A 26,588-nucleotide genomic window follows, 5' to 3' on the forward strand; every position below is an offset into this window, starting at 1 on the left:
ATCGCTAACCTAGCTTTCTTTTGAGGTCTGTTGGCATGACAGATTCCTCTCCATCCCTTCACTTTCAGTCTGGATGTATCTTTAAGTTCCAAATGTGTCTCTTGTAGACAGCATATGGACGGGTCCTTTTGTTTTATCCAATCTGCAACCATATGCCATTTTATGAGAGCATTTATGCCATTCACTTTGAGTGTGATTATTGAATGATGCATTTTTATTGACATAATGTTGCCTGTAATGTCCTTGTTTCTATAGATTGTCTCTGTTAATTTCTGTTCTATGTCACTCTTGGGTCTTTCTTCTTTTATAAAACCCCCATTAATATTTCTTGTAATGCTGGGTTGGTGGTCACATACTCTTTTAAACCTTGCCAGTATTGGAAGCTCTTTATTCCTCCAACCATTTTGAATGTCAACCTTGCTAGATAAAGTATTCTTGACTGCATGTCCTTTTCATTTAGTGCCCTGAATATGTGTTGAGAGTCGTTTCTAGCTTGCCAGGTTTCTGTGGACAGGTCAGATGTTATCCTAATGGACTTTCCTCTGTACATAAGGAATCTTTTCCCCCTAGCTACACTCAGAAGCTCTTGTATAAAATTAGGATTCGTGAATTTCACAGTTAAGTGTCTGGAGGTCTTTCTAGATTCCTTGATCTTGGTGGGTGTTCTTTCTACCTCTAGGAAATGAACGCTGGTTCCATTCCCCAGATTGGGAAAATTTTCATCCAGAATTTGTTCAACTATATCTTCTTGTCTCCTCTTTCTCCATCCCCTCAGAGATCACAATAATTTTGATGTTGGAACGTTTCGTGGTGTCATTTCTTTCCCCAATTCTGTTTTCATGGCTTCTTAGCTCTTTGTTCCATGCCTTCTCCTGATGCTTTTTCTCTATCAGTTTGCCCTCTAGGTCACCAATTCTATCTTCTGCCTTAGTTACCCTAGCTGTTTAGATTTAGATTAGATTAGTATTTAGGTTAGATTGGATCTCACTGATAGCTTTTTTTTTTTTAAAGATTTTTATTTATTCATTTGAGAGAGAGACAGAGACAGTACAAATAGTAGAAGGCAGAAGGCAGATGCTTAACCATTTGAGCCACCCAGGCAACTTGAGTTTCTCAAACTTTGAAGAAATAATAATAGTCTCCTTTTTTAATAAGATTGATGTATGTAAATATGACTCTAAATTTAACAATTGCCAAATATCACCACTATCAAATTTCTGATTCTAAATCTTTCAGAAGCCTAAATTATCTTAGGGAAGAAGTTTAAAAGCAGTCTTCTGTGATGTCACAGAAGTGACATTAGTTTTTCATTTCTGTTTTCATTTGAAATCCTTCTTAATTAAAAAAGTATGATTTTTTTTCTCACCAAGAAGAAGAGGAGAATCAAACTCATTCTTATTCTGTAGCATCACAGTGGATAGTGTATCAAATTGTTCAAGATGGTTTTACAAAATGTATGTATTTATTGACATATTGTGTTGGCTTCTGTATTTTTGTAATATATGAGCTAATAACTAAAGATATCTGTGCGTATCACTCTTCATTTACCAAAGATGTCAGTGTTAACATTCTAGTGTTTGAATGGCTGACACTTCTACAGCATATACACATACGTTTTTTTCCAAATTAAGTTTTGTTTCACTAATGGTATTTTCCAACATTTCTCTCAGTTCATCATATATTGTAAACATATTTCCATTTCTGTATAATTTCATCTCTCCATTTTTTAAAATTTTTATTTCTTTTCAGCATAACAGTATTCATTGTTTTTGCACCACACCCAGTGCTCCATGCAATCCGTGCCCTCCCTAATACCCACCACCTGGTTCCCCCAACCTCCCACCCCCCGCCCCTTCAAAACCCTCGGGTTGTTTTTCAGAGTCTATAGTCTCTCATGGTTCACATGCCCTTCCAATTTCCCTCAACTCCCTTCTCCTTTCCATTGATAGCGTTTTTAACTTCTGCCAGGTTGGCTCTCACTTCTGCCCATTGAAACTCTATGTTGTCACTAATGGTTTTCTCCAACCTAGCCATTGCCTGGGTAATTGCTACCCTGAATTCCCTTTCCAACATCCTGTTTATGTCCATATACATTAGTTCTGATGAAGAAGGCACAGTCTCTGAATTTTTATTCTGTTTGGTGTTCCTCCTCCTGGCCATTTTGGTGAGAGGTAGTTGAGGGGATGTATAGCTGACTATAGCAACCATGATCTAGGCAAGGTGTACGCTGGAACATTTCGGAGCAACTGGCATTTCCACCAAAAAAAAAAAAAAAAAAGAAAAGAAAAGAGAGACAGAGAAAGCAAGAAAACCCAGCCAAAATGAGATTATAAGGTAAAAAAAGGACAAACCAAAAGTCCAACAAAAGTAAGTGACAAGAGAAAAAAAACAAGAACCCAGCCAAAATTACCTCCAAGAATAAGATTTATATAATATCAGAACAAAAACATATACACAGAAACACTGACAGAGAAAAAGATAGGAGGATGGTTATAAATACTCAATTTAGGTGAGGAAGGTTATTTTGGTTCTTCCTGGGTGTATCTTGATATCTTTGTTACAGGAATCAACTTTCCAGAGAGACAGGGAAACTAAAAGTGGTTTATATATAGGGGTAATACTGAATAGGAAAAAAGGATTACCATGAAGCTTATGTCTATATGTATATTTAAAAAGGAGAAAAAAGAAAAGAAAAAGGAAAACACAGGTTTATGTATGTAAAAAGTTCAAGTTAAAATTTATTATGGAATATGTTGTATTAAACCTCTAGTTGTAATTGTAAGTATGTTTAAAATTTTTTAAAAATTAAAAGAATAAGAATCATGAGAACAAATTTTTTTTAAACTTGTATCTATGAAATATACAGGTTTTAAGGCAATACAGTGAGCTTAATACATTGTTTTCCTCTGATGTTGGGGTTTTACAGTTTTATGGGTACCCCTTGGTGGTTGTCCTCTTGTTCTTTTGGTTTGCCTTCTGGGGGAGGGTCCTTCCTTATTGTTTTTCAATCAATCTTACAGGGTTGAGTTGTCCTGCCCCCATCAAGTTGCTGGGCTCTGTGGAAACCGGTTTTTCAGGCTTTTGTTCTCTGGAGGTTTATTGTTCTTTGGCAGCTTTTTTGTGGCTTTTCAGAGGTTTAGTTTAAAGCAAACTGCACCCAGACGTCCATATCAGAGAGAAGCCTCAGTCTGCTCCCCTCTGGGTGATCCAGAACACACAGACTCTCCCTCTGCAAACTCTGGTAAACAGCACAACCTCCCACTGGTGGTGTGCACCCCTAGCCACTCTCTCAGTGGTCACCTGATGCCCCCATTTGTCTCTGCACCCCCATACCACTAAAACTATGAGTGATATTTGTCCAGGGAGCCCACTCCCAGTGGCTACCTATTCTGGGATTGCTGTCTGGGGTCCAGGCCTATGCAGGGTGTGCTCAGAGCATGCTGTCACAAAGGTTGTTGAAGTTAACCCAACCTGAGATTGTGCAGGGTTCTCCCAGGCATAGGCTGGGAGTGACCAGACCCTCACTGGTGACAGAAGGCCAGGTTCCTAAAGAATATCAGCTGGTGCCCACATCAGACTCTCATTGCAGGGCAGGAGTGCGCCCAACCAAGTGGTGATGTAACCAATAAAATGCTGTGAGCTCAGGGTCCACAGAGGCTCCACTGTACTCTCTTTTGTTGGGCAGTCACTGTCAGTGGCTGTCCTGGGTCTGTGGGCTTATGCCCATGCCCATGACCTCCCAATTACACCAGTTGCCCCTTAAGATCTTTTACTCTTTTTGAGTGCTTTTAAACCAGACTGTAAGTTAATGCTGGTCCCCAATCACAGGGCACTTTCACATTGGTGTATTACTTTTTTTTTTTAATTTATTTTTTTATTTTCAGCATAACAGTATTCATTATTTTTGAAACACACCCAATGCTCCATGCAATCTTTGCCCTCTATAATACCCACCACCTGGTACCCCAACCTCCCATCCCCCGCCCCTTCAAAACCCTCAGATTGTTTTTCAGAGTCCATAGTCTCTCATGGTTCACCTCCCCTTCCAATTTCCCCCAACTCTCTTCTCTCTAACTCTCCATGTCCTCCATGCTATTTGTTATGCTCCACAAATAAGTGAGACTATATGATAACTGACTCTCTCTGCTTGACTTTTTCACTCAGCATAATCTCTTCCAGTCCCGTCCATGTTGCTACAAAAGTTGGGTATTCATCCTTTCTGATGGAGGCGTACTACTCCATAGTGTATATGGACCACATCTTCCTTATCCATTCATCCATTTTAGGGCATCTTGGTTCTTTCCACAGTTTGGCGACCGTGGCCATTGCTGCTATAAACATTGGGGTACAGATGGCCCTTCTTTTCACTACATCTGTATCTTTGGGGTAAATACCCAGGAGTGCCATGGCAGGGTCATAGGGAAGTTCTATTTTTAATTTCTTGAGGAATCTCCACACTGTTCTCCAAAGAGGCTACACCAACTTGCATTCCCACCAACAGTGTAAGAGGGTTCCCCTTTTTCCACATCCTCTCCAACACATGTTGTTTCCTGTCTTGCTAATTTTGGCCATTCTAACTGGTGAAAGGTGATATCTCAATGTAGTTTTAATTTGAATCTCCCTAATGGCTAGTGATGATGAACATTTTTTCCTGTGACTGATAGCCATTTGTATGTCTTTATTGGAGAAGTGCCTGGCCATATCTTCTGCCCATCTTTTGATATGATTGTCTGTTTTGCGTGTGTTGAGTTTGAGGAGTTCATTATAGAACCTGGATATCAACCTTTTGTCTGTACTGTCATTTGCAAATATCTTCTCCCATTCCATGGGTTGCCTCTTTGTTTTCTTGACTGTTTCCTTGGATGTGTAGAAGCTTTTGATTTTGATGAAGTCCCAAAAGTTCATTTTCACTTTTGTTTCCTTTGTCTTTGGAGACATATCTTGAAAGAAGTTGCTGTGGCTGATATGGAAGAGATTACTGCCTATGTTCTTCTCTAGGATTCTGATGGATTCCTGTCTCACGTTGAGGTCTTTTATCCATATTGAGTTTATCTTTGTGTACAGTGTAAGAGAATGGTCAAGTTTCATTCTTCTACATATAGCTGTCCAGTGTTCCCAGCACCATTTATTGAAGAGACTGTCTTTTATCCACTGTATATTTTTTTCTGTTTTGTCAAAGATTATTTGACCATAGAGTTGAGGGTCCATATCTGGGATCTCTACTCTGTTCCACTGGTCTATGTGTCTGTTTCCAATGGGTCACTTCTGGTGGCTCCCTTCCCCTTCTATTTATCCCCCAATACCAGTCCGAATATTCCCACTCTGCTTTACTTCTCCACTGATGTCTTCTGCCCCCATAGAGATCCAGAAGTATATAATCTTACATCTCAGGATGATTTCCTGGGTGTTCAGAGTGCTCTGGTAGATATTTAGCTCCATTTAGGTGACTGGTTGAAACAGGGTCTCCTACTTCTCTGCCATCTTGCCCCTCCTCCCGTAATTCTCCTTTTTAGTGGATTCTTTGGTTTTGGAATCAAGGTAATTCTGGCTTCATTGAATGAGTTTGGAATATTTCCTTCTATTTCTTTTACTCTTTCTTTCTTTCTTTCTTGTTGGAATAGTTTGAGAAGAGCAGATATTAATTCTTCTTTAAATGTTTGATAGCATTCCCCTGGGAAGCCATCTGGTGCTGGACTCTTGTTTGTTGGGAGATTTTTTTTATTATTATTACTGATTCAATTTCTTTGTTGGTTATGGGTCTGTTCAAATTTCTATTTCCCACTGTTTCAGTTTTGGCAGTTATATGTGTCTAGGAATTTATAAGTTTTGTCCAGATTGCCCAATTTGTTGACATGTAATTTTTCATAATGTTCTAATTGTATTTCTTTGGTATTGGTTGTGATCTCTGCTCTCTAATTTGTGATTTGATTTATTTGTTCCTTTCTCTTTTCTGTTTAATAAGTCTGGCTAGGGATTTATCAATTTTAGTATTTCTTTCAAAGAACAAGCACCTAGTTTCATTGATCTGTTCTACTTTTTTTTGTTTCTATATAATTTATTTCTGATCTAATCTTTATTTTTTCCCTTCTTCTGCTGAGATTAGGCTTCATTTGCTCTTCTTTTCCTAGCTCCTTTAAGCGTTAGATTAGACTTTGTATTTGAGACTTTTTTTTTTACTGCTTCCTGAGTTAGGTCTGTATTGTTACATACTTCCCTCTTATGACCACTTTTGCTATATCCTAAATGTTTTGGACGTTGTGTTTTCATTTTCATTTGTTTTTTTAATTTCTTCTTTAATTTCCTTGTTATCCCTTTCTCTAGTAGGATGTTCCTCAATCTCCAATCTCCAAAATTACTCTTCTGCTTGACCACAAGTTTCACAACATTGTGGTCTCAAAATATGTATGGAATGATTTTAGTCTTTTTGTAGCACTTGAGGTCTGATTTGTGACCCAGTATTTAAACTATTCTGGATAATGTTCCATGTGTACTTGAAAAGAATGTGTATTCTGTTGCTTTAGGATGAAATATTCTGAATATATCTGTCAAGTCCATTTAGTCCAGTTTGTCATTCAAAGCCCTTCTTTCCTTGTTGATTTCCTGCTTAGAGGATCTGTTCATTGCTGTGAGTATGGTGTTAATGTCCCCTACCATTATTGTATTACTATCGATGAGTTTCTTTGTGCTTATTATTAATTGACTTATACATTTGGTTGTTCCCAAGTTGCAGACATAAAGATTTAAAACTGTTAGATCTTGTTGGATAGACCCCTTTATTATTAGGTAGTACCTTTCCTCATCCCTAGTTACAGTCTTTGCTTTAAAACCTAGTTTTTCTGTGCCACCAAGATGGTGGAGAAGTCCCCTGAATTTAGCTAGAAATCTACCAAGCCATTCTGAACACTCATGAAATCAGCCCGAGATGTAAGATTATACATGTCTGGATCTCTATGGGGGCAAGGGATAATCAATTTAGAGGTACAAAGGACATATTTTGGATTTTCCAGATAGATATCAGAGGATAAACAGAAGTGGGAGAGAGCCAACAGAAGTTAGCCACTGGAAAGTAATACTCCAGTGAAAAACGCCCTGTGCTTGGAGACCAGAGATAGTTTGGAGACTGGTATCTGTGAGATGGGAAGGGACTGATAAGAGCATGCAAACATTACAAAGGGGCATAAGGGGAAAATGCTGGGACTGGGAGGTCATAGGCATGGACCTAAGGTCATGGTCTTGGGATTGACCACAGCCACCACTTGCCCACACCTGAGAGGACCCAGTGGGGACTGGAGTCTATGTTCCTGGGAACAGCAGCTGCCAGGGCCCAGGCTTGCCTGGACCAAGATTGCTTACAGTTTAGGTGGCACGGTGATACAGAGAAAAACAGGGGCCTGGGTTGAGCATTGAGACAATTGCTGGGGGCACACACCATCTGTGGGAGGCTGTGGTTTTCAGTGGTCCTTATGGAGAGGGCATCTGTGTGCTCTGGAGGATTCAGAGGGGAGCAGACTATAGCTTCTCTCTGAGGGGGTCATGGTATGGACAGTTTAGTTGGCTCTGCCCCTGCAAAAAGGTGTGAAAAGCCATTTGGAGCCCGGGCCCTGGATGGGGGTAGGACAACTGCATTGAGACAGAATTACCTGAAAAACAATGCAGCAGGCATCTCCCTCAGAAGACAAACTAAAAGAACAAAAGAACAACAGGGTCCCCATAAAATTGCGAAACCTCAATACCAGGGGAAAACAGTATATTAACCTCCTGGTGTTGCCTCATGGTCTGTATATTTCTTAGATACAACTTTTCTCTCTCTCTTTTTTAATTCTTTCTCATGCTTCTTGTCTTTTTTTTTAACCAACTTATCATTTCAACTAGATGTTTAGTACAACATATTCCAGAATAACTTAACTTGAACTTATTCATACATATAGCTTTTTCTTTTTCTTTTTTATATATAGAGATATAAGCTTCAATGTATTCCTTCTTTCCCCTATTCAATACTATCTTTATATATGTGTGTGTGTGTGTAAATTAAAATTTATTATAATTTAATAAATTATTCATACATACACTTTTTGTACATATACTTTTTTATTTATACATACACTTTTTTCCTTCTTATATATAAAGATAGAAGCTTCAGTGTAGTCCTCTTTCCTCTATTCAATATTACCTTTATATATATGTGAGTGTAAATTAAAATTTATTAAATTAACATATCTAATTTATTTTATTTAATTATTTAATTTGATTAATTTAATTTATTATATATGTGTATACATATACATATATATATATATATATATATATATATATATATAGTTTTAATTTCTATGTATCTTTGGAAGTAGAGTTCTCCAGAAAAGAGAACAAAATACACCCAGGAAGAACTGAAATACAATTCCTCACCAATATTGAGATATTATAGCCAACTTCCCATCACCCCCCCCACTTTTATTTTGGGTTTGTTTTTGTTTTTGTTTTTTGTCAGTCTTTTATCTTGGGTTTGTTTTTCTTTTTTTTTTGTCAGTCTTTGTTTGTTTGCTTAGGTTTCATTTTTGTTGGTTTTTGTGCGGTTTGTTTTTGTTTTTTATTTTGTTTGTTTTTTGGTGGTGACATTAGATTGTTACAAACCTTCCCAGGGTGCACTTTGGAGGTATTGTGGTAGATGCCTTTGGCTGTACATCTCCTCAACCACAACTCCATAGAATGTCTAGGAGGAGGAACACCCAACAACAACAACAAAAAAAAAAACAAAAAAAAAACCCCAGAGACAATAGCATCTCCTGCAGATCTAATGGATATGGATATAAGCAAAATATCAGAAACAGACTTCAGGGTAACATTTATGAAGACAACAGTCAGGCTGGAGAAAACTTCTAATGGAAACAAATACACATTAAGGGCAGAAGTGACGGCTAATCTGGCAGAATTTAAAACTGCTATCATGCTATTCAATCTAATCTAGATACTCTACCAGATAGGGCAAATGAGTGAGAATAACAAATTAGCGATCTTGAAGACAAACTGATAGAAAATAGGTAGCAGGAGGTGACCTGCAACAAAAGCTTAAAATCCATGAAAACAGAATTAGAGAAATAAATGATGCCATGAAACATTCCAGTGTCAGAATTGTTGGCATCTCTGAGGGGCTGTAGAGAGAGAGAGGACTAGAAGATATATTTGAGCAAGTTGTAGCCAAGAATTTCCCTAATCTAGGGAATGAAATAAGCACTCAGTTCCTAGAGGAAGACAGGACCCCTTCCAAAATCAAGGGGAACTGACCAATGCCCAGGCATGTAATAATAAAACTTGAAAATTTTAGAACCAAGGAAACCATTTTAAGGGCAGTTAGGGGGAAGAGATTCCTTCCATAAAGATGGAGGAACATCAGAATAATGTCACACCAATCCACACACACCTGGGAAGGTAGAAACCTCTGGCAAGACATATTTAGGATACTAAATAAGAACACTATGCAGCCAAGAATCCTTTATCTGGCAAGAGAGACATTAAGAATGAATGGAGAGTGTGGAGGAGATAAGATGGACAAATAGGAGGCGCTGTTTCAATGGGTCCCATAAAGTGAGCTGATTACCTACCAAAGAACTCTGATTACCCATGAAATCAGCCTGAGATTAGAATTATACACTTCTGGATCCCTATCAGGGCAGAAGATGCCAGTGGGCAGGTAAAGTGGAGTGGGACATCAAACTGATATCAGAAGATAAACAAAAGGGGGAGAGAGCCACCAGAAGTGACCCATTGAAAAGTAATACCCCAGTACAAGAGTGCCCTGTGGTTGGGGACCAGCATTAACTTGGAGTCTGCTTGAAAACACTCAAAAAGAGCAAAAGATCTTAGGGGGAAATTGGTGGAATTGGGCCATTAGGGACAGGCACTTAAGCCCATGGAGCACACAGAGGGGAACAGACTGAGGCTTCTCTCTGAGATGGAGGTCTGGGTACTGTTTGCTTTCCTCTAAACCTCCAAAGAACCGCCAAAAGCCACCAAGGGAAGAAAAAACAAACAAAAAAACCTCCAGAGGAAAAACGCCTGAAAAACCAGTTTCCTCAGAGACCAACCCCTTGATGGGGGTAGGAGGACTCAACGTGAGCAAGACTCCCTGAAAAAGCACGTGGAAGGCCCCTCCCCCAGAAAGCCAGCTAAAACAAACAAACAAAAACAAGAGGACAACCACCACTACTTCATAGATACAACTTTTATTTTTAATTCATTCTGACTATTCTCGTTCTTTTCTTTTTTATGTATATTACTTTTTAAACTATTTACCATCACAATGAGATGTTCAGTACATCGAATTCCATAATAACATTTTAACCTAAACTTTTTTGATACATATACCTGTGTTTTTCCATTGCTTTTCTATATTTTTATTTTTTAATGTAATTTTACTTTTTAAGTAATCATATAGAGATAAGCTTCAAGGAAATCCCTTTTCCCAAATCAGTGCCACCCGATAAGTAAACCAGTTTTAATCCCCCCTTATCTCAGGAAAGTTGCGTCCTTTAACAAAGATACCAAGATACATCCAGGAAGAATCAAAATAACCTTCCTGAACCACACTGAGAATGTATGACAACCCTCCCATCTTTTTATTCTGTCAGTGTTTCTGTATATTTCTTTTTGTTCTGACAGTATATAAATCTTATACTTGGGCTTCATTTTCACTGGGTTATTTTTATTTATTTTTTCTTCCCTTCTACTTTTGTCAGTCTTTTTGTTTTCTGTTTTTGTTTGTATACTTTATAAACCTTACATTTGGTTTACATTCGGGCTGGGCCTTCTCTTTTATTTTTTCTTTCTTTTATTTTTCTTTCTTTTTTTCCCTCTCTCTCTCTCTTTCTTTTTTCTTTCTTTTTGGTGGGGACGCTCAATTGCTCAGAAGCATTCTAGAGTGCACCTTGCCTGCACCACAGTTGATACATTCAGCTACACATCCATTCAGCCATCTCTCACCAAAATGACTAGGAGGAGGAATGCCCAACAGAAGAAAAATTCAGAGACTGGGCCCTCTCCATCAGAGCTATTGGATATGGACATAAACAGTATGTTGGAAAGGGAATTCAGGCTAACCATTATCCAGACAATAGCTAGCTTGGAGAAAGCCATTGAAAACAAAATGGAATTGATTAGGGCAGAAGTGAAAGCCACCAGGGATGATGTTCACAATGTTCTCAATGAGTTCCAATCTAATCTAAATTCTCTAAAAGCTAAGGTAACTGAGGCAGAAGATGGAATTAGTAATCTGGAGGACAAACAGATAGAGAAAAAGGATCAGGAGGAATCCTGGAACAAACAGCTTAGAAGCCATGAAAACAGAATTAGGGAAATAAATGACATCATGAAACGTTTCAATGTAGGAATTATTGGAATCCCTGAGAGGAAGGAGAAAGAAAGAAGGATAGAAGATATAGTTGAACAAATTCTCCATGAAAATTTCTCTATCTGGTGAATTGAACCAGCGTTCATGTACTAGAGGCAGAAGATTCTTCCCCCAAGTTCATAGAATCTACTAAGACTTCAAGACACCTGATTGTGAAACTGATGAATCATAATATTAGACAGGAGCTCTTGAAAGCAGCTAGGCAGAAAAGATTCCTTATGAACAGAAGAAAGCCCATCAGAATAATGTCAGACCTGGGGCTCCTGGGTGGCTCAGTGGGTTAAGCCTCTGCCTTCGGCTCAGGTAATGATCTCAGGGTCCTGAGATCGAGCCCCGCATCAGGTTCTCTGCTCGGCAGAGAGCCTGCTTCCACCTCTCTCTCTGCCTGCCTCTCTGCCTATTTGTGATCTCTCTGTCAAATAAATAAATAAAATCTTAAAAAAAATTTTAAAAAAAGGAATAACGTCAGACCTGTCCACAGAAACCTGGCAAGCCAGAAAGGCTGGCAAGATATATTCAGGGAACTAAATGAGAAGAACATGCAGCCAAGAATACTTTATCCAGCAAGACTGACATTCAAAATGGATGGAGAGATAAAAAGCTTCCTAGATAGGCAAGGTTTAAAAGAATATGTTACCACCAAGCCAGCACTGCACGAAATATTAAAAGGTGTTCTATAAAAGAGAAAAAAACCAAGAACATCATTGAACAGAAATATATAGAGAAAACCTATAGAAACAAAGATTTCACCGGCAACACAATGTCAATAAAAACGTATCTCTCAATAATTACTCTTAATGTGAATGGCCTAAATGCATCCATAAAATGGCGCAGGGTTGCAGATTGGATAAAATGACAAGACCCATCCATATATTGTCTGAGTGAGACACATTTTCAACCTACGGATACTTCGAGACAAAAGTAAAGGGATGGAGAAGCATCTTTAATGCCAATGGGCCTCAAAAGAAGGCTGGGGTAGTGATTCTCATATCAGATAAATTAGATTTTAAACTAAAAACTGTAGTCAGAGATACAGAAGGACTGTATCTGGTCTTTGGAAGATTAGGCATTAGCCCTTCTGAGAAAGTTCTGAATGGCTGCTTCATGAAGGGGTGAACTGTGTCCCCAAAGTCTCTTTTTGCTGTCTTCTAATCACAGATTCTGAGACAAACCCTCCCAGGTGTTGGTTTTTCAAAGCACTTAATGCTTTGGCTTTGAAGTTCCTCACTTGACAGTTCTGCTTTAATCAGTTTGTGACAAAACAGCCAATTGGTGGTGGATGCAAAGTGCACTGATAAAGTTAATATCAGGGAACAATCTTTTGAGTGTCAAGCATGTGCATGTGTGTGCACACACATATCCATGTGCTAAGCATTATGGTAAATGTCTGACAAGAACTAAAACATCAAAAAGTCAGGATACCCCATTAGCTGATATTTTTATTATTCCTACATCCTAAACTATGGAAAAACAGGGTCAGAGAATAAGAAGTGGCAAAAAGAATCAAGATTTGAGGCAATTCCATTTCACAGCCAGCCTTGATCAATAAGCATGTACACCTGTGTCTAGTTTCAGCTCTGTGTAACCTTGCCATAACCTTGGATAAGCCATTCATCTCTCAAGGTCAGGTTCTTGGTCCAAAGAGGGAAGGGGCACAGGTTGAGTACCTCCAGTGGGACTTCCTGGCAGGCTTGTTCATCCAAGCATTCCTGTTTCAGTTTGAGTAATTGAATCCAGTCTTTGTTTTACCGAAGGCCAAGCTTGTCCAGTGTGTCCATGCCACCAGCCAGCAGCATTTGTCCATGCCATGTAACAACTGAGCAACATTCATAGGAATGGGGGAGCAAAAGATGTCCATAGTTGTTGACAGATGTTCTGCATGGAGGGACAGGAGCCTGCTGTTTCTAGTGGCCTTCTCTGTCGAGTTAAAATAAATGGCAATTATTTGCAACAACAGGGATGAAAGTACAGGGTATTATGCCAAGAGAAATAAGTCAGTCAGAGAAAGACAATTATCATATGATCTCACTCATATGTGGAGTTTAAGAAATAAAACAGAATCATAGGGGAGGAAAGGAAAAAAATAAAACAAGATGAAGTCAAAGAGGGAGACAAACCAGAAGAGACTTAAAAAAAAAAAAGATTTTTATTTACTTATTTGACAAACAGAGATCACAAGTAGGCAGAGAGGCAGGAAGAGAGAGAGAGGAGGACTCAGACTCCCCAGAGAGCAGAGAGCCTGATGCGGGGCTCGATCCCAGGACCCTGAGGTCATAACCTGAGTTGAAGGCAGAGGCCTTAACCCACTGAGCCAGCCAGGTACCCCTCAGAAGAGACTCTTAATCACAGGAAACAAACTGAGGGTTCTTGGAGGGGAGGGGGATGGGTGGATGGGGTAACTGGGTGATGGGCATTAAGGAAGGCATGTGATACAGTGAGCACTGAGTGTTATAAAAGACTGATGAATCACTAACCTGTATGTCTGAAACTAGTATTATATGTTAATTAATTGTATTTAGATTAAAATTTTCTTTAAAAATAATTTTAAAATAAAATAAGTAACAACCAAATAATGATCAGAGTTATCCAGCAGGGAGTATCAGATCTAGATGTCAGTTAAATTTAAGGGGCTTGCCGAAGTTTAGGAGAGTCACACTAGGTCATTTTCCTGTGTGGGGAAGTCTTCAGGGGCAGTTCCAAAGACAAAGATTATTAATATTTCTCCTTCCCCCATTCCTCCTAGAGCCAAAGATGTTTCCTCCACTCACCCACTGGCCCTGTATGTATGTGTTGCTTTCTCTCTACCAATCACAAAATCAGTGAGCAGCTATAACTTCACCTTTTCCAATATTTGCCTACCCCCGACCTTTTGTTTTTAATGGCCATGGGCAACAGGGACAAAGACATATTTTAAAAACTTACAGAGATCTATTATGCTCTACTACCTTGGCCCGCATGGGCCACTGCAAAGGGATTCTGTGAACTGTGTACTCAGATGAGTGGTCATTATCTTCAAAAAGGCAGGGGCTGTGATAGACACAGGAACCAAAAAAGCAAGAGTTAATGGACCATCAGAATAATGGAGTACCAACACTTTTTCGTCCTTGGCTTGAATCCTCAAGGTCCAGTGTCTCAACAGAATTTTCATTTTGGTCTCATCTGACTCACTTGTCCACCCCTGGGCCAGTGGGCAGTTATACTGAGAACTGGAAATTTTCCTTAGAAGAGAAAAAGAGTATTTGTCAGGTAAACCCAGAAATGTCCATTATAGGAAGTTAGGCCTTTTGTCATGGTACTCCATTAGTACCCTCCTGACTGTTAAAGAAAAAAAAATTTGTGACACCCATTAAAGACAGTAAGGAAGATTTTATTCAAGGGATGCTACTACGATGGGATTTTATTTTATAGTATGGGAGAGAAATCTGGCTCAGCTCAGACAAATGGAGATTTATAGGTAAAGAGCATGGTAGGGGTGACTGAATGTAAAATTAAGATGGAACATCAAGGGTAAGGGTGAAGGGATTCTGGCTAAACCATCTGGACATTAATATTGTTGAAGGAAGGTCATAAACTATTGAGAGCAGGGGATAAGGAATTTTTTAAAAGACTTATTAATAAATTTTAGAAAGAGGGAGCAGGGATAGGGGTAGAGGGAGAGGGAAAGAGAATTTTAATCAGACTCTTCACTGAGCATAGAGCCTGAGGTGAGGCTTAATCTCAGGACCGTGAGATCATGACCAGAGCAGAACCAAGAGTCAAACGTTCAACCAACTGCACCAACCAGGTGCCCTGGGAATAAGGGATTTGATCAGATATTAAGCGTTATAGATACTGAAGCACCTGGGTGGCTCAGTTGGTTAACTCTCTGGCTTTGGCTTAGGTCATGATCTGATCCCAGGATCAAGCCTGGCATTGGGCTTGCTGCTCAGTGGGGAGTCTGGTTCTCTCTCTCCCTCTGCTAGTCCCCCTGCTCAGGCTCTCTCTCTGTCAAAATAAATAAATCTTTAAAAAAAAAAAAGAGTGGTAAGATACCAAGGGTGAGAGATAAGGAATTTGATCAGATATCAAGAGTAGGATAGGAGATTGCTGAAAAATTGACTAAGCAGGTTTCTTGCTAAAACTGGGCTAAGTGGGCGGAGCCTGAGATCAAGGCTCACAGAAAGAGGACTCAGAGGAACTTGACTCAAGTCTGGTCAAGGAGAAAATCTTCATCATCCATGACCATTGTATTTTCTGCAGTCATACATTTTACTAATTCTTTTATCAGACATTCAGTGAACGAGAAACATGAACATAGCAGCAATAATATAACAAATGTAAGCGCTCTAGCAGAGACAAAGGCGGTATAGGAATCCATCTCATCAGATTTAGAATATGCATGACTCCATGACTGAATTACTACCACTGCTTGACTTTACTGTTGAGATTAAGATGTAGTACAGAGGATCAGAGGGAAGGGAGGGAAAACTGAATGGGAGTCATCAGAAAGGTAGACAAACCATGAGGCACCTTTAACTATAGGAAACAAACTGAGGGTTGCTGGGGGGGGAGGGGAGTGGGAGACATGGAGTAACTGGGTGATAGGCATTAAAGAGGACACGTGATGTGATGAGCACCAAGCGTTATCCACAACTGATGAGTTACTAAATTCTCTGAAACCAATGATGTACTATCTAATGGTTAATTGAATTTAAATACCTAAAAAAGACACTTAAAAAAAAAGATGTAGCATAACTCACAATATCCTTTGAGTGGAAGAATGTGCGACTTTCCACACCTCTGCTGTCCAAGTCCCATGGCTAGTAGCCACATGTGGCTAATGACCACTTAAAAGGTGGCCAGTTCAAATGGAGAAATACTGTAAAAGCAGAATAAACACTGGCTTTCAAAGACATATTGTAATCAAAGGTCAGAGAATATTGCCACCCTCACATCGCAAACATCGCATGACTTCTACAGCTAATGAAAGTGGGACCCAAGATGGGAGAGGTCAACTGGAAAGTCCATGATGTCAGAAAGAAAAAGGGAAAAAAGAGTTACAATCCTGGAGTGGATGGGTTGAGGACAGTCAGAATGCCTTTTTTTTTTTCTTTTTTGGTGATTCTGTATACGGACAAGGAGAATTCACTGGAGATGACATCTGTATGCCTAACATTTTCAAGGGAAAATTATGAAAACCCATATAGACCCACAGCCATAGTTTAATTATGTTTGAAATGTATTCAGACCTACTCCAGTCAATAAATTGCATACTTTCACATTTAGCTTCTCCATTTTCTCTTGGGCCCCTTCCATTCTTGAAATCCCAACACAAATCCCATCTCTTGCCTAAGGACCATAAACTACCTCACTATCAAAGGCCACAGTTCATTAATTCATTTGATTCATTCAAAGCAACCTAATCTTGAGTGATGTCTTGGGCTCTCTTCTAGGGACTGGTGACACGGTGAACAAAACAGGTAAAGATCTCACTTTCATGGAGCCTATCTGGTATTTAGGGGAAAATCTTTCCTTATCAACATGAAAAGACTTATTATGGATGTTGCTTAGAATTTCAGTTTTTTTTTTTTTCTTGACAGTATCTCAGGTGATCATCTTTGAGGTGGTTCTCCTGAAAATCCCTTTGGGGGGTACTGATTCGAATTTCTGAGTCAGACACTTTCCTAAAGACAGGGGTCACAGGAAAAGTGACAACTGTCACTGTTGCAGTAAGAACAGGGATCACAATGCTTGAAACAGAGATATGCTGCTCAGCTGTCAGAAAGTCCACAAGGCTCCAAATGTGTGTGGCCAACTAATGGAACCTGTAACTCAGAGCTTATCATCCTGAGAGCAATGGGAAATCCCTCTAGTTAAGGACTCTCCTGACGGAAGCTTGACAATGGCCTTGATTCACTTACTATGATGTTTAGGTAATTATACACATTAAGAAAAGTGCACAAGGCATTTACATTTCCATGATACCATCAAGGATATTGTTGTTTTATTAAAATGTTACATCTAGAGCTGTAACGTATAGAGTAGTTAAGTCAATCACTATGTGGTACAGGTGAGACTATTGTAACAGCCATACTTCCATAAAAAAGAAAAATTTTTTGTGGTTTCTGATCTAGGAATCAGCCAGTGAATAATTCTATATCAGTGTCCAGTTACCGGGATAAACATGTAATCTATTTATACTTCTGAGGGTAAGCTGAATTGCGATCACTGTTCTAGTAACTACTCATTTACCCAACATAACAGATATAAGAAGGTAAAAGGCTTCTAAGGAGACTGGCTACTTATATTTTGAACCACATCTTGGCAGGTATAACTTGCAACTTGAGCTTAGTGGTAGGATTTCTAATATTTACTTTCTCCTTCCCTTGGCAAGTCAAGTTAGTTAAAAAGTAATTAGAGTTGAGTCCATTGTTTTTCGTAAATGTTTACAGAGCTATAGAACTCTCAAGCTTTCTTTACTAGACAGGATTAGATCACATTAGTGATAAAGATCAGAATGATTTACATTGCTAAAATGAGAACTGCCTGTCAGTTTGGAGAAAGCTCATTTTTATAACCAACAGATTGGCTGGGATAGAGATTAATGAGTGCTATGGGTGGGGTGATGAAAGTGATATATTCAATGACCTGTGGAATTTGTTCTGTAATTTCCCCACTCCTCTGGTCAGCAGAGCATCTTCTTCAGTACCCAGCACTGCCCATAACTGCATTCAGAAAATCACTCTAGCAAAATGGTTATTTGTTTTGCCTTTTTAAATAATTTTTTAAAACATTTGATTTATTTACTTGACACATAGAGAGAGAGAATGAGAGCACAAGCAGGGGGAGCAGCAGAAGGAGGGGGAGAAGCAAGCTTCCTGCTTGGTGGGATTGCACAAGGGCTGAAGAAGACAGAATGGGAAGGGGACAAGGAGAATAGTGGGTTTCAGCTTCTTGGAAACAGAGCCCACATCTATTTCTATGTTTATCTCACTGCTCTAAACCCAGGTCACAGCACAGTGCCTGCAGCAGATTCATGGAAGTGCTCCAGAACTGATGACTATTGCTATTTATACTACTAAAATTCCCCCACAAAGCGCCAAGTGTCATAGCTTCTCCCAGTTCCCCACACTGAACGCAATGAAGAATCAAACTATCGGGTTAAGGATGGCGAGAGGCGTTTAACAGGACCCAGATCACAGGAGCCATATTGTATTGCAGGACCAGGGGTCTTACCAGTGACTAGGTATTCACTCCTCTTGAGAGGCTAGCTCCTTGGATCTCCCTCTTCAATCCTCTGAACCTATGTCTGGCATCAGAAACAAAAGTAAACATAACTTATCGCCCTTGTTTATTTTTTACTATTATTTGTTGCAGAGGAAGAGAGAGATCACAAGCAAGGGGAGCAGCAGGCAGAGGGAAGGCAGGCCCCCCACTAGAGCCTGGTATGGGATTCAATCCCAGGACCCTGGGATCAAGACCTGAACCAAAGGTAGATGCTTAACTGAGTAAGCTACCCAGGCATCCCTTATTGTCCTTCTTTAAAATTTAATGTATTCTCTCTCCCTCTCTCTTTGTCCCCACTCTGTCACTCATACTCACACAATCACAGAGTCACAGACAATAGCAAGGTATTTCCCATTCTAATTCGCTAAGGCACTATGAGCTTAAGCTCAACGGAATCACTTTGCCAGCTGCTGCTCTACCGTGCCCTGATCCCTTCTCTGTCCCCAAGCTCGATCTATATAACTCAAGTGTCATGGTGGTGGCTCTTTCTGCCCTCCCTCCACAAGGCTGTCATCAGCACACTCTTCCCCGTGGCTCCACTCCCCGGCACTGGCTGCCTTTGGCCTACTGGTATGCCCTCTCCTAGAGCCTTTCCACTCTCCCTGAGGGGAAGACAACCCTTACTTCTCCCCTGTGGCTGTCACGTGTCCGCTATATATTATGACGATCAGCCCGATTAAGAGATTGGGAACTAAAAGACCGGCTTCTGGTTATGGATAAAACTAACTCTGGGGCTTGGGACACATGACAGCAGCCCATGGTGGTAGAACTGAGATGGTTAGGGAGTTAACCTGCATTTTCACATCTGGTCAGCAGCAGAACAAAGAGGACACCCCAGATCTCCTATCTCCCAGAACAGTACTCTTCAAGTAACTTACAGCACCATCCTTCTCCAGCTTTGGGAGTGGCACTTTTCCAACCCCAAAGTCTTGATTCTAGGCAGCACTCTGAGAGATATTCCCTCCAGAATCACCCCTGGCTAGAAGTAGTGGTTGGCTAAGGCCTCCCAAATATCTTCCCTTCAGAGTTGCGCTTGCATCAAACTCAAAACTGTGGCACGTACGGGACTTTCCTGTCGGCCTCTAGCTCTAATGACCTATTGGACTTCAGAGGTGCTCTTTTATACCCACTTACCTTATAACATCACCGTGTGACTCCTCTAGAATTCTCTCCATGGTTTTTCTCCTGTACTAATTGTTATCGACTGAATTGTGTCCCCACAAAAGTCATATATAGAATTCCTAATCTCCAGTGTGACTGCATCTGGAGATAGGGCCTACCTAGAAGGAGGTACTGAAGGCTTGGTGAGGTCACGGGAGTCCTAATCTGCTAGGACTGGTGTCCTCATAAGGGGGAAACACATGAAAGCACTCCCCCTACCTCCCATCTGGGGGCCCACAGAGAAGAGGTCACCTGAGGGCACAGTTGAAAAGACAGTGATCTATACACCAACAAGAAAAGGCTCACTGGAGACCAACCTTGCTGGCACCTTGATCTGGAACTTCTGGCCTCCAGATCTGTGAGAAAATATATTTCTGTCATTTAAGCCCCCCAGCCTGTGTTTGGTATAGCTGGCTGAGTAGACAAAAATATACTGATAAAGCCTTCTTTCAGGCTTGGGAGAAACTTTCTATACACTGTGCTCCATGCTTTTGGGTCTAACCCTTCTCTCCATAGCCATTGCTAATATTTGAGCCAGAGAAGTCATGAATACTAGGAATGTTGGAATTGGATAGGGGATCAATAACCATCTAACTCAGTATCCCCAGCTATGAAGAATTCACACACACACACACACACACACACACAAACTACAAACATGGTTATCCCACTTAATTACATTGGTGATTTCTTGATACCCAAGCCCACATGCCAGCTCCCCTTCGAAGTACTAACCTCACTATCTCCCTGTGACCTACCCACCTCCATGCAGACTTGGGACCCTATACCTCAACTCCTGCCAAGCTAATGACAAAAGTTTATGATTCAGTTCCTATCTCTCCTGCTTTATTCATGACCTCTTAAAGTCTAGTGACCCATCCTCCTCCTCTTTCTAAAAAACAAAACAAAACAAAACAAAACAAAACCCACTGCTTCCTGGGAAACTTTCAGATTTTTTTTTAAATTTTTTTTTATTTTTTATTTCTTTTCAGTGTAACAGTATCCATTGTTTTTGCATCACACCCAGTGCTCCATGCAATACATGCCCTCCCCAATACCCACCACCTCGTCCCCCCTACCTCCTCCCCACCCCTTCTAAATCCTTAGATTGTTTTTCAGAGTCCATAGTCTCATGTTTCACCTCCCCTTCCAATTTCCCTCAACTCCCTTCTCCTCTCCATCTCCCCTTGTCCTCCATGCTATTTGTTATGCTCCACAAATAAGGGAAACCCTATGATCATTGACTCTCTCTGCTTGAATTATTTCACTCAGCATAATCTCTTCCAGTCCCATCCATGTTGCTACAAAAGTTGGGTATTCATCCTTCTTTCAGATGTTTTTTACCTCTATAATCTACTGGAGGATAACAATGTACCAGAACCCTTGAGTGACCATTGATGCCTATTGGTCACATCGTGTATGCTACGTAGGACCCTATTCTGTGTTCTTAACAATCATGGCTTTGACTCGTAGCTGAAGGTGGACTTTAACTGGAGTCTATTGTGCAAATACCTGAAGCAGGAAGTCCCCTGCCCAGTGAATGAGGCATGCAGACTTCCAGAGGTCTTGAGGTCCTCTCTTCAAATATACACATTCACTTTGAGCAATCAGGATTCCCACCCAAACGAGAGACAAAAGAAAAAAAAAAAAAAGAAAAGAAGAAAAAAAGAGAGAGAGAGAGAGGAAAGAAAGGGAAGATGAAAAAGAAGTTTCAGCCCAGATGGGCCCCAAGGTAAGATTTATGAAGTAGACAAACAAAAAGAGATAAAAAGACCGATACAAGTATATGACAAGAGAAATATATATATATGTATATGTATATATATATATATGTGTATATATATATATATGCAAATAAAGAAAGAACCTCGTCAAAAAGAACCACAAGTGTAAAATTTATATGCTATCAGGACAAACACAAAAAACACAGAAACACTGGTGGAAGAAGATGGGAGAGTTCTCATAAATTCTCAGTGTGTGTGAGGAAGGTTGTTTTGATTCTTCCTGGATGTATCTTGATATCTTTGTTAAAGGACTCAACTTTCCTAAGATAAAGGGGATTAAAAATTGGTTTACCTATAGGGGTAGTATTGATTGGGGAAAGGGGATTACTTTGAAGTTTAACTCTATATGAATATTAGAGGATAAAAATAAAAAGGAATAAACTAAACTAAATTTAAAAAAAGGAATTCAAAAAATAAAAATGCAAAAGAAAAACATAGGTGTATGTATCAAAAAATTCAGGTTAGAAAGGTATTATGGAATTTGATGTACTGTACAACTCGCTGTGATGGTAAATAGGTTAAAAAAATTACCTATGTGTAAAAAAAAAAAAAAAAAAATGAACCGGAATAGTGGGAACAAGTGAACAATACAAGTTTTCCCATGAAGTAGTGGTTGTTCTCTTGTAGTCCTTTTTTTTTTTTTCCTCTTATTTTTTCTTTCTTGGTTTGTTTTCTGGGGGAGGGGCCTGACACGTGGGTTGTCAGTCAATGATGTTTCCTGAGTTAAGTCCTCCCACCCCCCTCAAGGGGGTGGGCACTGAGGAAACTGGTTTTTTTCAGGCTTTTGTTCTCTGGCGGTTTTAATGCTTGTTCACTTTTTTTTCCCTCTCACCTTGACCGCCTTTGATGGTTTTTGTAGTTTTAGAGGAAAACAAACCACACCCTGATCTCCCTCTCAGAGAGAAGCATCAGTCTGGGTGCAGAGCCTAAATAAGTTCCCCCTTGGCCACTGGCAGAACAGGTTCCAAGTTGCAGACCTCTGGGGGCGCAGGGTCTTTTGCTTGTACCCAAAGCCAAGGCAGTGGCAGCTGTCTGGGAGCTCCCAATCGCCAGAGAGGTTCCAAGCAGTGATCCCACACTGAGATTTTGCCGCTGGCCCGGGCTGGGAGTGCCTGGCTTGCGCGCACCTCTTTCAGAGGGGGCGCGCATCTCGGGCACTGAGAACGGGGTGCTGGTCCGTAAGCACCAGGCTGGGCTTTTTCGCACCTCTGTCGGGAGAGTTTGGGGCTCTCGGCTTAGGCTTTGAAACAATGGCGCGGGTCAAAGAGCGCCGGCTGGGCCTTTGTAACTCAGGGGAGCATGAGGGACATGGGCGTGTATCTCAAGCTTTGTGGTAGGGCTCGCGAGTTCTGCCCACCGGCGTGGCTCCCATCCCCTCACAGGAACTAGAACCCACGCATTCTCGGGCGCGCTGGTGGCTTAGGGACCAAGAGCTGGTTTCTCTGCCGCACTCTCTCTGCCTCAGCGCCAGGGAGGCTGTCCTGGGACCGGGGACTTAAGCCCCTGTCCCTAGCCGCCCAGATTCCCACAATTTCCCCCCCGCGATCCTTTGCTCTTTTGGAGTGCTTTCAACCAGTCTCCATGTTAACGCTGGTCCCCAGACACAGGGCACTCTCGCTTGTATTGGGGTATTACTTTCCAACCGGTCGCCTCTGGTGGCTTCCTCCTCCTTTTGATTATCTTCCGGTATCAGTCCGCCACCGTTCCCATTTCGCTTTACCTGCCCACTGGTGTCTTCTGCCCCTATAGAGATCCAGACGTGTATAATTCTGATCTCAGGCTGATTTCATGGGTGATCGGAGTTCTTTGGTAGGTAATCAGCTCACTTTGGGGTACAGGCTGAAAAGGCGCCTCCTCCTACTCCCCCGCCATCTTGTCCCTCCCCCCACACATTCACTTTGAACAGTCGTACCCTCCCCGAGGGAAAAGGCGACCATCCAAAATCAGCGTGTGACCTCAGAGATTTGCTGCTAGATTGCAGGCAGTGTTAGCGTCCTCCAGTTTGTTGGCCCCTCGGTGCTAGTGAAGGACCCCAGGTCAGAATTATACTATAGCCTATAAGTTTTAACATTCTTTTTATAACCAGCTTATGCTAACTGAGAAACTGTAGCTAGCTGACGATAGATAAGGGAGTCAGCAAGCAGCATAACAGGATAACGAATAGCGAAAATCTGTGTTTAACCCAGCTGTTTCTGGCTTCTGTATAATAATGCTTCTAATGCTTTGCTAAGAAATGAAAAATTGCTTAAACCCTCAACTCTAAGGAGCAAGAGGCTGGCTGAGGACAAAGCAAAAGCTGGCGCCTTGCACCCCCCCCCCTTCACCCGCTCCCCTCCATATGTGTAGCATTATAAATAGTTAACTTGCAGAAATCACAGTCCTGCAGGGTAGGAGTCTCCCTTGGTTTGCAAATGTCCTTGAGATTTACAACAAAGAAGTTACCTTACGTTTGATAGCAGGAATGTAACATTTCACCAGGAGAGACTCCCAATTGTCTTTATGTTAGGACCTCATTAAAGGGAAAATGGCCTTGGCTTGATAGTAACCAGGCCTTCAATATCCTGATAGTGCTTTCATTCGCATGCGTGGGCTAACCGGCCAGTTCTGCTTCTGTAAGATTGCTTTGTCTGCTTTCGCACGTGGGTCCCCTGATCCACTCCACTGACGCCAAGTATGCCTGTTCAAACTATCAATCAGTCAGCTCAGCCCCTCCCGAAACTTGTTTGTCCATAAAAATCCTGCACTACCCCAGCCTGGTGTGCTCGGTTAGCTGGAGCTGCCGACCACCCGCCGGTACCTGCGTGACAATAAACCTCTTGCTGTTTGCATCCAGTGGCAGTGTTGGATTCTTGGGTAAGGGGATCCGCGGGTCTTTCACTAGAAATCCCCGTTTCTATACACAAGCTTCCTCTCAAAATTCTAACCAATTAATGGAGGCAACTGGGTAATTTTCTATCGACATCACAAAAGTCCAAGCCTATGTATTTTGAAACAAACAATTTTGTCCTCTACTGGGTTTGCTATTTTAGTAGAATTATGTGTAAGAGAGGCAGTTAGAAAGAGCTTCTGATGTACAAATTTAAATTTGAACTTATTCTAATTTTGAACTTTATTCTCTTCCCTCTCCCTGGAGAATTTCTTTCATGTCCTTTTTAAAAAAGATTTTATTTATATATTTAACATAGAGACACTGCAAGAGAGGGAACAGAAGCAGAAAGAGTGGGAGAGGGAGAAGCAGGCTTCCCACCAAACAGGGAGCCCGATGTGGGTCTCAATCCCAGGACCATGGGATTATAACCTGAGCCTAAGACAGATACTTAACAACTGAGCCACTCAGGCACCACTTGTTTCATGTTCTTAATAGAACTGAGAGTTTTTGTATAGAATATGGATGGTCACCATGATTCTATAGTGCCTTGCCTGACCGAGATGTAAAAGTATACAAGCACCAGCTTTCAAAGGATTACGTCCAGCAAATTCTTATGTTTACCATAATGTTAATTTTTAAAATTTAGTTGTTTAGATGCAGTACAAAAAACAGATGTTTGTCACTTTTGTAGCAAATTATTACTGGTTTTTCATTCATCTTTGAGAGTCCTGGTGAAGATGTTTGGTTCCCCTTGAAGTACTGAAAAGAAGATACTAAAAAATATTTGGGGGTGACTGGGTTGTTCAGTCGGTTGAGTGGCTGCCTTCGGCTCAGGTCAGGATCCCAGGATCCTGGGATCGAGTCCATCTTCAGTCTCTCTGCTCAGCAGAGAGCCTGCTTGTACCTCTCCCTTTGCCTGAAGCTCTGCCTACTTGTGCTCTCTCTGTCAAATAAATAAATAAAATCTTTTTAAAAAACTGGAAGGGCTCCTCAGTCACTCTTTCCTACTATCCCCATTTGTACATAAGGAAAGGCAGTGCAAACCTGGAGGGAGGAGCCCAGAATGAAAAGGAAAGAAAGAAAATGAAAAAGAAAGAAAATGAAAGGGGAACTGGCTGAGAGACTAGAACCGAAGCTTCACCAAAGTATAGCCTTCCAGGAAGTAGAAAATGGGATGTTTGCTTCCAGCTTGGACAGTATGGGAGCTTGGGTAAAAGAAACAAGCAAAATCCCGATGATCACGAGGCTCTGGAGGAATGGGGTGGGGTACCCAGGTGACCAGTAGGTTACAAACCCTGATTCTACCCATTTTCATTAAAAAGAAAAAAAAAATACCCTGCAGTTCATCCTCTTCATGCCCCTCCCTCCTGCAAAGAGAGTACAAAGCAGTGACTCTCGAGGTACATAAAAATGAGTGAGACATAAACCAACAATCACAAACGTTTCAGAAAAATCAAGCCACGGGAAAAAAGAACAGCTTTAATATGTTTTATCCTTTCTTTCAAGAGAGAATATGCACCTAAGGGGGGAAAATAGTGTTAGACATTAACATCAATGTAATTAAATTAATCATATGGATAAGCCAGAATATCTTATCATGAAATGAGAGCAGGCTGTTATAAAAATAATTAGCCGGTATCTTGGAAATACAAATAGCAACAGCAGTAAAAAGAAACCTTTCAAAGAGATGGGTTGAATAGCAGAATGAGCACTGCTTAAAACCAAACCAGAGAGATGGAATATCAAGCTAAGGAATTCTCTAAGAAGGCAACCCAAGGAAGAAAAAGAAAAAAGCTCTGAATGACAGGTAAGGAATTACAGAAGACAGACCTAAAAGTTCCAGTAGAGGTCTACAGACATCCCATTTTTGTTATCTTTCCTGCTTATCTTCTCAGCCAAAAGTAAAGCACCTCAGCACAGTTGGACTTTTTCCCAGTTATTGTTGGCTTCTGGCTCAGAGGCTCAAAGTGCTGGTTTGGGCCCCAGTTTTCCCCCAGGATTCCCCTACCAGCACCTGTGACTTTTTCAGACAGCCTCCTCAGGAATCCCAGGACAACCAGCAGCTTCAGCGCTACCCAGTCCCTAGCACTGCGCCTCCTAAGCT

General features: G+C 40.9%; 1 long non-coding RNA gene across 3 annotated transcripts; it reads right to left on the minus strand.

The window, feature by feature from the left end:
• Positions 1–12,806: 12,806 nt before the first annotated feature.
• Positions 12,807–23,480, minus strand: LOC131821995 (uncharacterized). Of its 3 annotated transcripts, XR_009350046.1 has the most exons (4): positions 23,336–23,480; positions 18,620–18,692; positions 14,497–14,622; positions 12,807–13,321 (listed from the first exon to the last, which is right to left on the minus strand). It is a non-coding gene; the product is annotated as an uncharacterized LOC131821995 (long non-coding RNA). The 3 variants fall into 3 exon arrangements; XR_009350045.1 differs by lacking the exon at positions 14,497–14,622; XR_009350047.1 differs by lacking the exon at positions 12,807–13,321 and having other exon boundaries at positions 14,341–14,622.
• Positions 23,481–26,588: the final 3,108 nt, after the last annotated feature.

The sequence above is a fragment of the Mustela lutreola genome, chromosome X, assembly GCF_030435805.1.
Source record: "Mustela lutreola isolate mMusLut2 chromosome X, mMusLut2.pri, whole genome shotgun sequence".
NCBI classification, from domain to species: domain Eukaryota; kingdom Metazoa; phylum Chordata; class Mammalia; order Carnivora; family Mustelidae; genus Mustela; species Mustela lutreola.